The sequence below is a fragment of the Staurois parvus genome, unplaced genomic scaffold (genome assembly GCF_062004578.1).
Source record: "Staurois parvus isolate SC_StPar_1 unplaced genomic scaffold, SC_StPar_1.0 ptg000230l, whole genome shotgun sequence".
Taxonomy (NCBI): domain Eukaryota; kingdom Metazoa; phylum Chordata; class Amphibia; order Anura; family Ranidae; genus Staurois; species Staurois parvus.
Window position 1 is genome coordinate 113,769 of NW_028318026.1, and position 6,067 is coordinate 119,835.

Here is a 6,067-nt window from a genome sequence, read left to right on the forward strand (position 1 = left end):
AATTAAAAAGTTTAAATTCATGTGACAGTCGTCCAGCGACGTATAAATAATTTAAAAACACCAATTCATGAGGGGCCCGACCAGCAGAGTATAAGTCATTAAAAAGGTTCAATTCATGTGACGGTCGTCCAGCGAAGTATAAATAATTTAAAAACCCCAATTCATGAGGGGCCCGACCTGCAGAGTATAAGTCATTAAAAATGTGCAAAACATGAGTCGGCCGACCAGCAGCCTCTCAATAAAATATATATACAAATGTACGGATCAGGTGGAGGTCTTCCATTTGTCCCTAATAACATGTTTGGGGCATGATTCATGGCGGATTTAGTCAGTTGTGTCAGGAACTGGTGGTTTGAAATCCAGACTAATCCACGCCTGATTCATTTTCACAAAAGTGAGTCTCTCCACACTTTGGGTGGACAGTCGTGTCCTCCGCGGAGTTACAATACCTCCTGCCGCACTAAACACGCGCTCCGATGCCACGCTACTGGCCGGGCATGACAGCCTTTCAAGGGCAAATTCAGCTAGTTGGGGCCAAAGGTCAAGTTTCGTTGCCCAGTAGTCAAGGGGATTGTCTACCTCGGTTGGCAGGGTGCTGTCCAAGTAGGCCCAAGCCTGTTGTTTGAGGTCCTGCTCCAGGTCCACCTGATGCTGCTGCTGCTGCGGCTGGTTAGTAGTTTCCTCACTGCGCTGGTGAAGAAAGCTACTCATCATCGACTGCAGACTGAGGCAGCCGCTGCTGGTGGAGCTGCCACTGCTCCTACCACCCCAACCCTCCCCTGCTGCCATGGCAGCGGACCGCGAGCGCACAGGGCCCACAGTGTCTGAGGATGGACGTTGGGGCAGAAAGGCAGAGACCAACTGACTACATAGGTGGTTTTTATAGTACTTTATTTTGGCCTCCCTCTCAGCAGGTGTGAAAAAGGCCACCATTTTTGAACGGTAGCGAGGGTCCAACAAGGTGGACAGCCAAAAGTCCTCCCTCTGTCTGATGGTTATTATTCGGCTGTCGCTACGCAAGCAACCGAGCATGCTATGGGCCATTTGTGCCAAGGAATGCGAGGGACTCCCTGCCTCCATCTCCACAGCATACTGCCACGGTGCGTCTGGGTCCTCTGTCTCCTCCTCCTCTACCAGATGCTCCTGCTCCTCCACTCCTGTCCGCTGAGTGGAAAAACCACCCATTTCACTCAATAATTCCTGAGCACCAATGTCCTCCTCTACCTCCTCCTCTTCTTCCTGTCCTGCCCCCACAGGGGTCATGTGGCGTTGAGATCTGTGTGCCACGTCTACCGCACCCTGACCAGCCATTGTTAACAGCATTTGTTCCAGGACGTGCAACAGAGGAATGACGTCGTTCATCCCATAGTCCTGCCGACTCACGAATAGCGTGGCCTCCTCAAAGGGCCTGAGCAAGCGGCAGGTGTCACGCATGAGCTGCCAATGGCTGACATCTAAGTTACACAGGGGAGTACCTTTATCCGCTTGTAACATCAGGAAATCGGTGATGGCCTTTCGCTGTTCGTAAAGGCGGTCTAACATATGTAGGGTTGAATTCCACCTTGTTGCAACGTCGCAGATCAGGCGATGCTGTGGAATTCCGTTCTGCCGCTGCAGCTCAAGGAGGGTGTACTTTGCGGTGTAGTAATGGCTGAAATGCATGCAAAGTTTACGTGACATTTTAAGGATGTCTTGCAGTGGGATGGTGGATTTTAGGAACCGCTTGACAACCAGATTGAACACGTGAGCCATGCATGGCGCATGGCACAACCTTCCTTGACGCAGAGCAGACACCATGTTCTTTCCGTTGTCGGTCAACATGGTTCCAATTTTCAGTTTGCGCGGAGACAGCCATCTGTCGATTTCTCTGTTCATTACACTCAGAAGTTCCTCCCCTGTGTGACTACATTCGCCAAGGCATACCAGGTGCAGCACAGCGTGACACCGTTGCGCCCTGCACATGTGATATGCCGGTCGGGTAATGGGACTTGGCACGGGGGTGGCGGCTGAGGACACGGCGGAAGAAGAGGTGGTAGAGGCGGACATCTTTGCTGGACCAAGGACGTGCAAATGTGGAGGCAAAAGCGGCGTGACCTGTCCAAGTTGCTGGTGCGGCTGTGCCGGCACCACGTTCACCCAGTGGGCCGTAAATGACATGTACTGTCCCTGACCGTAGTTACAGCTCCACACGTCGGCGCTGCCGTGCACTTTGGCAGAGACCAACATGCTCAAAGACTGGCCCACCATCTCTTCTACATGTGAATGCAGGGCTGGCACTGCCTTTTTGGCGAAGAAATGCCGGCTTGGCACTCTCCACCGCGGCTCGGCACAAGCCATCATTTCTCGGAAAGGTGCTGAGTCCACCAATTGGAAAGGGAGGGACTGCAGCACCAGCAACTTGGACAGGAGGACGTTCAGCTTCTGCACCGTCGGGTGCGTGCTCGCAAACTGTTGTCTCTTGGAAACGGATTCCAAGAAAGACTGCTGACGGAATCCGTGAAGAGGAGTAGCAGGAGAAGGAGCATCTGAACGAGCGGAAGATGCCAACGAGCGACAACTCCCCTCAGCAGAGGTGTTGGAGCCTTGACTGGCTGATAGAGGGCGATTGACGTCGGGTGACGGAGCAAGTAACGGAGCGGGTGATGGAGCGGGGGCTGGGGCAGGCAGAACCGCCGTATCTTTATCACGGTTTTCCCAGGCCACCGAATGGCGACGCTGCATATGCTGACGCAACGCTGTAGTCCCAACATTGGCCCCCTGGCCACGCTTGACTTTCTGGCCACATAGTCAACATACGGCTATGTTTACTTCCTCGGGCGGCTTGACGAAAAATTGCCACACCGCCGAGTAGGAAACTTTGCCCCCGCTACTCCTCACTGGCTGACTGCTACTTCCTCCGTGCACACCGGCACCACTACTGGCCGTGGTGGTAGGCTGCACTGCTGCGACCCTGCTGCCTCCTGGGCAACCCACCGACTGTTTTGCTCGCTGGCAAGCTGGCACCCTCTTCTCCTGATGATGCGGAAGCAATAGCCTGATGACGACGAGGCTGCCAAGTGCGATCAGCCTCATCATCATCAATTAGGGTCTCCGCGTCACTACTAGCCCCCTCGGCTGCGTGTGGGTCAGGAGACAGACCTGTCTCTAGACCGGCTACCGAGCCACTCTCCTCGCCACACATGTCGCCGCCATTTTTGGGAAAATTCGATTCGTGCATCCGAAGTTTGCTAATCTTCGGATTCATCGCGAATAGAATTTTTCCAAATCTTCGGAACGAATTCCACTTCGTCATGTTCGATTCGCTCATCTCTAATTATGAGGCTCTCCATCAGGTTTCAGTATTATGAGGGTCTACATCAGGTTCTATTATTATGAGGATCTCCATCAGGTTCTATTATTATGAAGGTCTCTGTGAGGTTCTATTATTATGAGGGTCTCTGTCAGGTTCTATTATTATGAGGGTCTCCGTCAGGTTCCATTATTATGAGGGTCTCCATCAGGTTCCATTATTATGAGGGTCTCCATCAGGTTTCGTTATTATGAGGGTCTCAGAGTCCACTATTATGAGGGTCTCCACAACACACCTCCCAACTTTATACTTGACAAAGAAGGACAAACCTTAAAGGGACAGAATGTAGTTTGTATAGCGCAGTGCAACGAGAAGTGGGTGTGGCCATGTGTGCGTGGTTTACGGATTCCTGCAGCAGCTGTGATATGAATCCCCCCGAGACTGGAAGATGTATAATGAGGATGGAGACCTCCGGGAAGGTAATGCACAAAAAAAATGAGCGCCAGAACACACAAAAATGTGCGTTTACATGACGTGCAGATGTGAGTGGGGCCTAAGTCTGTTTATTGTGCAGCAACCCAGCAGCCCCTGCAGAGGATACAGCGATAAAAGCCAACAAATGTACAGTATGATTTCTATCACACAGGGCTCAGTGTGTGCGTATTTACAGAATGCATTATAATGTGGATCTCTATCAGGTTCAACTAATATGAGGGTCTCCTCCAGGTTCCAGTGATATGAACGTCTCCTCCAGGTTCCAGTAATATGAGGGTTATTATAAAGATCTCCACTAGGTTCCATTATAATTAGGGTCTCCATAATGTTCCAATATTATGAGGGTCTTTATCAGATTCCCTTATTATGTAGATCTCTATCAGGGTAAAATATTATAAGGATCTCCATCAGGGTCCAATATTTTGAGGGTCTCCATTAGGTTCCAATAGTATGAGGGTCTCCATCAGGTTGTGTTATTAGGAGGATGTGCATCAGGTTTTAATATTTCGAGGGTTTCCTTAGATTCCAATATTTATGTGGATCTCTGTCACATTGTGTTATTATGAAGGTCTCCATCGGGTCTCCATCAAGTTCTAATATTTAAAGTGTCTCCCTCAGGTTCTATTATTATGTGGATCTCTATTAAGTTGTGTTATGAGGGTCTCCACGAGGATCTAATATTTGGAAGGTCTTCCTCAGGTTCTATTATTATGTAGATCTTCATCAGGTCTTGTTGTTATGAGGGTCTCCATCAATCCTGAGCCTGACTGAATGGAGTCATCATGTGTTGTTCTCTACAGAATTATTCCCATGGTGCCCCTTCTATCAGAGTGGTACAAATATCGCAGTAACACATCGTGCACATATTTATGCATCGCAGTGCCAGTCAGTATATGGCAGCCCAGCGCAATAAGGGAACACACCCACCGTGCGTTACTCGAAAATTGCACGCCTGATTTTTTGTCCATAGTGCTGCGTTGATAGCCCTTACACATACAACATAACACATGGCGATCCATCGTCTTGGTATGAGTGCCGCCTCAGGCATGTTCTATGATTACTGGGATGAATGAGGCACCACATGCCATCAATCAGTTATTGATGATTCATCCATGACACCATGGCTCTGGTGAGGACCGCTCGACAAAAAAAATGAGCACCCCATAAATAGGTGACCCAGAGTTTAAGACCCAAGTATAAAAAGTCTAATGGGAGCTCCAGACCAAAAGTCCCAAATCTTTTCACATTGTTGTTAGCCCATAACAAGACTACATGGAACAGGCAATGCCTTTTAGGGGATAAAAGTTCTCCTTCTTCAGGTCTCAGATCTTATACGTAGTTTGGAGCACTCAGAAGTGGGTGACCAGTAGGTAGGTGTGGGTGGTCAGTAAAAGTAAGAAGGTTCCCCTCTGTTGGTGGTCAATAGAAGGGATGCGGTCAGTAAGGAATGTTCCTTTATGGGGGATGTAAATAGAAGGAAGAGTGTCCTGTTACATGAGAGGTTAGTAAATGGAAGAATGTCCCTTTACATTGGTGGTCAGTAGAAGAAATGCTAACTTGTGCTGCTTGTCAGTAGAAAAAAGAATGGTGACTTACCTTGGTGGTCCATAGAAGAAAGAATGCTCCTTTAGATATGTAGTCAGTTGGAAGAAGAATGCTTCTTTACATATATGATCATTAGAATGAAAAATGCCCTCGTGGTCAGTAGGAGGAAGTAGAATGGCAGGGCAAAATCAACATTAGACTAAATGCTGACCTGGGCCCTGTCTGGTAGGATTAAAACATGGGGCTTCCTGTGGTGTATTCACCGGTCATCGAGAAACGGCACACTCATCCTAACAGCGAAGGATCAATACAAGGAGCTAGTGGAGTACTCTATTTCCCCTGATTCACATGGTACTCTTGTCCCTTGCCAGTGAACAGTGTCGCTAGTGTGACCTAGCCCTAACACACTCAAATATTTCTACACATGCACAATAAACACACTCCAGCATACACAGAAAAGAAACACATATACAAATCACACACATACATACACACACGTGACACACACATTTCTTAGAGCTCATTCACACTTGACTGTTTTACCAACGCTTGCCAAACGCCCCTATAGCGTTTGGAAAGCGTTGGTCCAGAGTTTGCGGAGCATTTTTTAACACTCAGCAAACGCTCCGCAAACACCGCATGCGCGGTTTAGCGGTGGTTGCTAGGCCTTTACCGAGCGTTAAAAACGCCCCACAAACGCCTATAATGAAGTTTGAATGGTGTTACCGCTCCGCAAAC